We start from the raw sequence: 10,516 nt of genomic DNA, 5'->3' as shown, positions 1-10,516 counted from the left end.
GTGGCCTTATCACTAGGATAGCCATCAAGAAGGCCGGTTTTGTAGAGAGTGGACCTCACAGGATGACCAACATGGGGCCGGACACTTACATGACCTCTAGGTACCTTGAGGAACTGGGGTGGTTGAGAGCGGACGAGAACCAGGTCCCCCATTGGTGCATTAGGACAGGGACTGAACAACCCTTGCCTATTTTTCCTTTGCCCAACCCCGAGCTGACCGCCTTTCCCCCAGGGCAAGAGTCTTATACTTATGCCCTGTTAGTTGCCCATGCTAGGGGTGAGGATCCACAGCAGGCCCAGCCACCTCCCATACAGCCCATTCCACAGCCACCATCACCACCCCGACAGTCCTACTCCGTCCCTCACGGTGACTCTGACCTAGTTTGGGATTTACAGAGTATTGGCCAGGCCATAGGTCGTATAGAGCAGACCCAGACCGAGTTTAGGCAGATAATGGGCTCTGTCGACCATAGGTTAGGCTACCTCGAGAGGAACCAGGGTAGGGGGCTCTACCCTATTTATGATGATTACGCTCGTCGGGGCAACATTCCCGACGATGCGGTTTACCCAGACTGGTTTCAGCCCCCACCCCAGGGATACGATAGGGATCCCACTGCCCATGGCATTTACACAGACTATTCCTCGTTCCATGGGTACAGACAGGACATTCCTTTTGGGGGACCGCCGGGGGGGGGGGACTTTTCATGCTAACTATTTTGGTAGTGGCTCTTTCGGTGCAGATGGTGCCGGTTCTAGTGGTGGAGCAGGTGGGTCCTCTCATATGGACCAGGATGAGGATGAGTAGCCAGCTGGGCTACTTTCGAGCCAATGAGGACATTGTCCGATCTTGGCTTGGGGGAGGATTTTTGGATTTGGTATATACTTTTCTCTTTCCTTTTCTTTATTTTTGTTTATTTTTGGTGTGTTTTGTTAGTTTAAATTTATTGCTTTTTAGTTTAGTTTATTGCTTTCCTTATTTGAAAAATACAAAAAAATTGAAAAATCAAAAAAATAAAAAATACGAACCAATGAACTGTAAATCATGCTTCCCTGTGCCCCATACTTGAGAAAAATTGTTTTGATTCTGGGTATTTGATTGTGAGCATTGTGGATTAGTTGATCATGACTTGAAGTTTAATTATTTGGATTCCTAAACATGCGTCAATTTTGTCCAACTACTTGTGAATATAGTGCTTGACTAGTTGATTTGGTTAGGAATGTGTGATTAGTTCCTGGTATGTCAATGAATTTGAGTATTGGTTTGCAACTATGAGTAGTGTTTCATGACTCAATATTATGCACATGTGGAGGACAAAGGCATTTGTTCTTTTAGGTGGCCTTCAGATTTATTTAGATACATTTGTTCCCTTCTTGCTACCCATGTTGTTGCCTTGACTTTTTGTTGTTTATTTGCCACATTACAAGCCTATTTTGCCCCATTGGTTACTAGTCCCAAGCTTGGCTTGGGGGAGCTATTAGTGAGTGAGGTGAGGGAGTTTGTAGTGTGCACATTATTTGCACAATTGGGTGGGTTTGAGAAGTTATTTGTTCTTGATCATATTTTTGTTTGATGAGTTTTATTGTGTATATATTTGAAAAATAAAAGTGTGATAGAAAAAAAAGAAAAAAAAAGAGAAGTTCAAATAAAAAAAAAGTGAAAAAAAAGAAAGTGAACTTCTAGAAAAGAAAAAAAAGAAAAAAAGAGCAAAAAGAAAAATAAGTTTGATGTTCAAATTGTCTAAGTGAAGGTTTATCGAAAAGAAGGGAAAAAGTTGAGTTTCATTGTGAAATAGTTGAGTTGAGTTCAAAGTTTGTCTATTCACTCTTGTTCCTTATTATTATATTTTTATGAGTGAATTTTGTAAGTTTTGGGATCGATTTATATTGATTGGATTATATTTGGTGGATTTGTGTTGGAGTTGGTTATGTTGGAGATGTGTATGATTATTATTTTTGGTCATGGGTTTATTTAGGATATGGCTCCCTTTATGCATAGCTTTTCTCTCACATATTCCCAAATTTATCCTACCCTTTTCCCTAGCCTTACATTACAAGCTTTAAAAGACCTTTTGACTTTGTGCATAGAGTTGTGTAAATATGAAAGTGTTGCTTATCAATGCAAGTTATGATTTGACATATTCCGAGTCGACTATTAGGTTGAGTGTATGTCTTTTTAAACACACGAGTGTTGTGAGTTTGGGAGGGCATTGTTCACATTAAAGGGGTTGGGATGGAGAGCGATCGAGTACATCTTTTACTCGCCACATAAATGAGAGTTGAGTGTGTGAGCACTAGTCTTGAATTCTATATGCTCTTGTGGTTTGCTCTATTTGACAATTGTTGGGGATGAAGGGTGATTAGATGGATAAGATTGGTTGATTTTGAAGCATGTTCACTTGATTTGCCTTGAATCGTTTGTGCTTGATTTTTTATATTGGGGTGAGGCATGTTTTATTTGTTCATTGAGGAGCCCTTTGCTTAGGGACAAGCAAAGGTTTGGCTTGGGGGAGTTTGATGTGTTCATTTTATATATATATTTATCCCCGTCCCTTGGTCGTAATTAGTAGTGTTTTTGGCTCCTACGAGCCACTTTTATTACTAATTTGTGTTTTCCAGTGCTTTGGTAGTTTTGCTTGAGTTTTGTAGGAATTTGCGTACTTGGAGCAATTTCCCGGGCTTTTTCGAGGAGCATCTACAAGTATTGGGAGACCGCGACCCAATTCGATAGCCCAAGGCCGATTGGAGGTATCAAATCGGTGACTAAGGGCTCGGTTATGAAGATTCGAGGACTTGGGCCAAGTTCGGAGGCCCAAGGGAGGAAGTTTCGAGGCCCAGAAGCCTCGCCCAAGGCCATCCTCTCCGCCCGGAGGCGCGCCCGGCCGGGCGGGCCAAAGGAGTCTCCGCCCGGAGCACGCGCCCGGACGGGCGCGAGAAGGATTTTGAAGACGAAGAGCGGGCCCGGTCGGGCGGCCCCTTGCCCGACCGGGCGCGTGTTGTTTCGTGGGTTTAGTTTTCCGTTTTGTTTTGTTATTAACGAATAATACTTGCTTAGTATTAATACGTGATTATTAGGCAAGATTAGACTATCTCTTATCATTATTATTACTCTAGTTTTAGTTTTCTTTCTCTTCCTTCTCTCTACTTAACTTTCTCTCTCTAGATTTTATTTTCTTTCTTGTTCCTCAACTCTCTTGTAATTCCGCCGTCTTGGTACGATTTCTTCTTTAATTAATCTCAGTATTTTATTCTTTCCGATTTCTATTATGTCTTGTTTAATTATTATGTTTAGTTTAGTTTTGATCATGTCTGAGTAGTTTCCTTCTAGGGTTAAAGGGGATCTAATAAATAATATGAAGGGGTTAATTGTATGATCGTTAATTGTTAATGCTTAATTGATTTCTTATTGATTGTTTACATGCTATGCAATTAGATTTGGCCAGATTTGATTGTATGAGTTTAGCAATATTGATTCGAGATTCGAGAGATGAGAATTGATGTTTAGGCTTAGTTTCAATAAGCGGATTAATTTATAAATGGTTAGGTCGAGATTCGAGAGATGAGATTTAATACCGGTAAATTAATTATGTGATTGTAATACGTAGCGAAAGCCCTTTACGATCTGATTAATTAATGCATTGATGATTGATTATCGTGTTTACCTTGGAATATTGTTTATTAGTGAACCTATACCCTAGACTTTATTATTATTGATTTCTTCCCTTATTAATTCTCCTTACTCATAATCTTCGTAGTATAGTTTATAATCTCAAACAACAATTTGGTTACTTAATAATTTAGATTATAATTAATTAATTAGGAATAAAAAGACTTGTTTCCCTGTGGATTCGACCCTACTTCCCTATCTGCATAAGCTAGTGGACTTAGGTAATTATTTTTGATTAGGTGATACGACTTTAGCCTGTCAGTTTATTTCGTATATTTTCTAACCATCATTTTTATATTAATTAATTTAAATCAAAACAAACAAATAATTTAAATTACATGTGACTTTTTGTGTTATATTTAAATTAGAAAACTTTAATATTAAAAACATTTTAAGCATTAAATCATAATCTATCATATAAAAAAAATTCTCAATTAAAATTATAATATATTTATTAATATATTACTATATATACATCTCATGTGATGCACATAAAATTTAAGATTGTTTTTTTAAGAATAATTTTTTGATTTAATTCCTAGCTTCTTATTTGATTTTTATTATAAATTATATTGTAAATTTGACAAAAAATAATATTTTATATTTATTTAATTTAATCATCAAATTTCATTAATGAGTTTTCCCGTTCTTATTTCATTTATTAAAAAACATCAAATTAATTTTATAATTTTTTTTGACAAAAAATTTTGTAAATTTTGTTTAATAGAAAATTGAATTTTTTTTTTTAATTCTAAATAAATTTTTTTCTCTATTAATCGAAATTAAATAGTACTTTGATTTTGTAGCGCTCTAAAAACTCTTTTAAAATGGTTTATATTAAATTAACAAATTCCATTAAATTATTTATAAATTAACAAATTATATTAAACTAATTGTATGTTGTATTACACTTAGTTAACTCATATACTTATAATCTTATTACGTAGTTAGTTTTCAACATGCGTTTTAATTAATTTTTCATCAGCGATTTAATTTGTTAATACGTGTTAATAAGCTTCATCATCAACTATTTCGTAATAATTGTATATTAAATCTATACAAAAACTGCTAATCTACTACATACATTATAAGGGTGAAGGGATAGATTAATTATGGTATATGTTCGAAAGTTAGATTCAAATTAAGATGTAAAGTTACCTTCTATAAGAAATATACGTGCAAAATAAAATTTGTATCCGTTAAAAATAAATTAACTCGTAGGTTGTGAATGTGTAAACCTTGTCATTATGTACCCTGACAACTTCAAAAATTCATTTGGATTAGCTTGTGCGGCTTACGCTTGTGTTGAAAAATTTTAATTTTCGAGTCAATAAGTGTTCGAATGCTTGTTCTGAATATCTTTTTAATGCAATCAATAAAAATATACCATATCTAAATTTGGGTCATTTTTGTAATCAAGCTTATTTCATATCCAACAAGATGACATCAAATAATTAAAAGAAAAAGTTGCATGTTATGATTCCAGTTGTACACTGTGAGATCATTCTTGAAGAAAAAGTTTGGTGCAACACGTGCTTACGTGTTTGACACTAAGGGAGAAGTTGTTGGAATGATGTTAACTTTGATGATGAATATGATTTGTTTGTTAATATTTGGGTAATAAGACAACTATGTTAGACTCTTTTGTTAATCAATTGATGTTTTTAGTTAGTTTTATTCTAGTTAAATTTATGACTATTTTGCTGGAGGTTTAAGACATATTTATGGTTGTAGTGTATTAACAAATTGTGTTTAATTTTGTGTTATTTTTTCAATCAGTAAAATTCTCTTTGATAACATTATACTTTTTATTTTTCCACTTTAGTAAATTTTAAAAAGATCTATTATCTTAGTAACATTGAATAATTTTTTACCAAAGATAAATTTTGTTAAAAATTACCATGTAACTATCCACTTTTGAAAACACAAAAAGTTGAGTAGCATTATCACTTTTGGTTTTCCAACAAGAATATCCGGTTAACGAGATCTAATTTATATAAAAGAAAAATCGAAAAAACCCATTCGAAATTTTGAACTAAGAAAATTAACTATAACATTAACCCTAAATTGGTTATTACATTCAAATGCACCAAATCCCCCAATTTTGTAAAACCCTAAATTCAATTTTTTTAACATAAACCCTAATATATTTAACTGATTAATTACATAATCTATAATACGATTGAAATAAAAGATAATTTACCTATAATTGTGTTCAGGCACTGAATTCCGTTGTTGTCTTTACCGTAATTGCTTGAAATTGTATAAAGTGAACCACACTAATCGAAGATTCTTGTTGAAAAACTAAAAGTGATAGTGATACTTAAACTTTTGTATTTTTATGGTAAGTTTTTCAAAAAATTAAATAAAATAAATTAGACAGGTATTTGCTAAAAGATGGTTATTTAAATGGTAGTTTTTGATAAAATAGTGGTTTTTATTATTAAAATAGTTAACCATGGTTAGTTTTTTCATTTTTTTAATATTTAAATTATTTTAGAAATAATACTTATTTAAAAAAAAAAAAAACAGCCCACCACCTCTCTACTAAATTATATTCAAGAGTGTAATTAAATACACTCTTGAATAATAATATTCATAGAAAATAATAATATTTATTAAATATATAATTCAAGGCAAATAAATATTAAATATTTATTGAAAATAATAATATTTAATAATAGCAAAATAATATATTCATAGAAATATTTAATATTATTTATTATTTGCCTTGAATATTAATTATTATTTGCCTTGAATAATATATTAAATATTTTCTATAAATATATTATTCAAGGCAAATAAATATTTTTTAAATTATATTCAAGAGTGTATTTAATGCTTATATATAGCCCTTAGTGCTACATATAGCATTACCCTTCTCTTAAGAAAACTGATATACATAGCCCTTAGGGCTACATATAAACATTAAATTTACATTAAAAAAATCGTAAAAAAGTTAGGAAATCATGAAAATATAAACACTAATTACACTGCTTTACGCGTATTTTTGTAATGAATTCCTAATTTTATACATTTTTCAAGAGTGTATTTAATGCTTATATATAGCCCTTATGGCTACATATAGCATTACTTTTTTTTTAAATGCAACACACCTTTTTGGCACACACTTTGGGAAAGAGATTAAGTAATGTAAACAAACAAACTTATCAAAATAATCTATACTATAATATATACGTACACGTAGAACGTACACGTAGAACCTAACCATTCTCTAATCTTCGTGTCCAATATATTTTGATAGATGAAATCGCACGTTTACTAACTCTAATCAACTCTTTAAAATCATGTCAAAAAATGTATTGCATTTAAAAGTGAACGGAGGAAAACATTCGAATAAATTACAATCAATTACACGTTTACTTGACAAATACTTGACAAATATTGATTGTAAACGTGCAATTTTGTGAAAAAATACTTGACAAATATAAAACATTCGAATAAATTACAATCAATTAAGTATATGTTGTAAACTCATGGTTAATTAATTATTAATTATTTAAACTATTTTTTCATAAGAACAATAATCAATTTTGTTAAAGGTTAAAACGGTCACGCTTCATTACTGATTATAAGATTTTTTTTTTTTTTTTTTTAAATTTTTTACAAAAAAAAAAATAAAAAATAAAAATAAAATAAACCTAAACTTGTAAAAAAAAATAAAATTAAAAATACCCCACACCCATGAACATTAATCTGCAATGATTATAGGGAAAGGGTGGGGAAGAGTCATATTTTTTTACTTATAAAACACTGATTTTGAAGAACCAAGAAAAAATAAAGTAGTTAGCAAAAAGTTGTACAGAATGACTCATCACTCAAATATGACACAAACTGAACCCAATTCGAACCACTAACATGTACAATGTCTAGACCTTCTTCGTCATTACATAGTAAAAAACTAGAAACCATCCAAAAAAATCAAGACACTATTAATTCTTGATCTGTTATCTGAATGCACTAATGCACTATTTCCAGAAGATAGCAAATCTGCATGCTACGTGGAATTTTTCTGATTTTATACTGTTAATCATGAAGCATAATAATCAATCTATTATACATTTTTTTTTTTTTTTTTTTTGAGAGAATCTATTATACATATTCTGTATGTATCTCAGATGAGTAATTTTCCCTGTAAAGTTAAGAAAGTGATGATTACAAAAAAGAGTTTATTATTTGCCACACAAATAAGATCAGAAAGGTTATCCAGAAGAACACATTGTTGTTGTACAAACTTTTGTCTACAACCACTTCTATAAAGATGATGATCATGGGAGAATTTGATGATGATAAGAGATCTTATCTCTAACAAACTAGCCTTCTCTTCTTGCTCGCCTCGCAATCAAATCAGTTTATGATCCATTGATGATCACCCTTAGCTTCCGGCCACACACCGCGAATAATCAACGTACAAGACTACAAGAATTTCAACAAAAAGACATATAGAGGTATTACAAAGAAGATAAAAATTTGGATATGTTTTTTACTTGCATGTATATAAACTATGTGTTATGTTAATATCAAGTTAGTCATAATGAATGATGAGCATCATAAGAAACTTAATCTTACTATTAGAGAAGATATTTTCTTAGGATAAATATCTTAGCCTGACAAGACAAGAAAAGGATAGTTTTCTGATCATAGCAAGGAATCAAAGATGAATATGACCGTGATTATAAATTATAAGAAGACATAGTTATTATACGTACAAAGTATTTTAAGTTTGTACGCGAATAAAGTTTAAACACCCCACAATATATCATCTTATGAACTACTCCCTCCGTCTCTTTATTAATGTACACTTTCTCTCTATTATGTGAGTAATAAATGATAGAAAGTGGACATTAATAAAGAGACGAAGGGAGTATATATTTGTTGGGGATTAATAAATATAACTAGTTTTTGTGCCCGGGCGATGCCCCGGATGATTACATGAGATTGAACACTAATATACATTGTAATGTATTAGTATTCTTGTAACTAAATTTGTTGTTTATATTCTCATTTGTTACATATTAATATTTTGTATTCAAAACATTACATAAAAAATCACTTAGCTTGGTGGTAAGATACCGAGTTCTAAAATTGGAGGTTGTGGGTTCAATTCTTGTGGAGAACCATTTTTTTAATTTTGATGAGTGCATGACATGGAATGAAAAACAAATGGAAGGGGAGCCACGTGGCGTAATGAATGGTTGAGTAGGTGACGTGGCGTAGTGAGGAGGGTTTACGTGACACATAGACGTTTTTAGGAACGCCTTTTAATAGATTAGTATAGATTACCTAACATCATAAAATTTTTTGTAAACATAAAATAAATAAATAATTTGTCCCTAATAAATAAAGTCTTATTACACCCTAAGCTCTTGTGCATAAATTAAAGGTACATTTAATATATATCGATCTATTTTTTTCAATTCTTCAACTCTATACTACGGAGTAATACACTAAACCCTAATAGTTTTGTCCTTCTGTTCTTTTTTTTTTTTTTAATTCATCTTTATTTAACCAAATCCAATTCATTATTTTGTTTCATTTATTCTCATTAGATTATTATACTTTGTAATAACACTTTTCTAAAAATTTGTACAAATAATTTAAAGGTAGATGAGACTCTTATTTGGAGAACAAGAGAGGGAGAGAGTATAGTGATCCATGTCATGGGATGATCACATCATTTAATTTTAATTTAAAATTAGTAGTTGCCAATAATTTGCATGCAGAAAGCTCAATAATAAAATATAATAAAATAATAAAGCATGCAAAATCAAACAAAAAAATGAATTGACAACGCGTGGGGTAGAACTCAGCTGGTGCATTCAGGAAGCTCAAAAACAACAATAATATTCGAATTTGTTTGATGTTTGTCTTGGCACTTATACAACAAGTTAACAACTATATGCATGCTCATGCATGCTTTGTGCTGTCAATTTAATTTGGCACATTATAATGCATATTGTGGGCTTTATATTCCGAAAGTGTCATTTTTTTCTTGTTGACCCTTCGTTGGTCTAACTTGTTTGTGTAATATGTCATATGTGTACATGTAGGCTTTATAATTAGATGAGGAATATAATAATCTGATAGAATTAAATCGAATTTATTTGGGAATTACACCTCACATTGTTGATTGATTTTGGTTATGTTTTCATTATAGGGTTTTTTTTTTTCAACGTGAATTAAACACTACAAATTTACACATGTGATAAGCTTTAATTAGAGTGTAAAGTAAAACAGGAAAGAAGGCCCCTACTTATTTGAGAACAAGATAATAATTTCGCACATTAAACATTACTAAAAGTAGAAGAGGTTCATCTACTGTTAAACATTTCAAAAAAAAAAAGAAACGGAGGAAGTAATCCTATAAATTAAACATACCACATTGGAGGATCAATCCTTCTATGTGATACCCATATATCCTAGGCCTCCTGGCCCATCAAATTAGTTATTCTAGCAAAATTTAAAGCTCAAATATAGTTGTCAAAATAAAAGAGTCGGCCATCAAATACTGGTGCATGCAAATTGCGTATGATCAATAAACAATACAATAAAAACAGAGAATTTATTAATTAATTAAACGCATGCTTTCACAAGAATTCAATTATGTCGTTTCCTCTATTGCATTTCTCTCTTCCACTTTGGTAACAGAGAATTAGTTGAATAATGCAATTAACACAACAACTGGCATGATAGAATGATCAGTAGCACTTCTAATTAAGCTTTGGATATGAATTTTGGTCTGAAAAGCAACCTAACATGACTAACATCCTAATATCTATAATTAGCGTAATATCATCTCCAAACTCGTACTTTACATTATAAATGTTAATCA

The sequence above is a fragment of the Chenopodium album genome, chromosome 19 (genome assembly GCF_948465745.1).
Source record: "Chenopodium album chromosome 19, dcCheAlbu1.1, whole genome shotgun sequence".
Lineage (NCBI taxonomy): Eukaryota > Viridiplantae > Streptophyta > Magnoliopsida > Caryophyllales > Amaranthaceae > Chenopodium > Chenopodium album.
The sequence above is the reverse complement of the archived record's forward strand: the minus strand, read 5'-3'. Positions refer to the sequence as shown.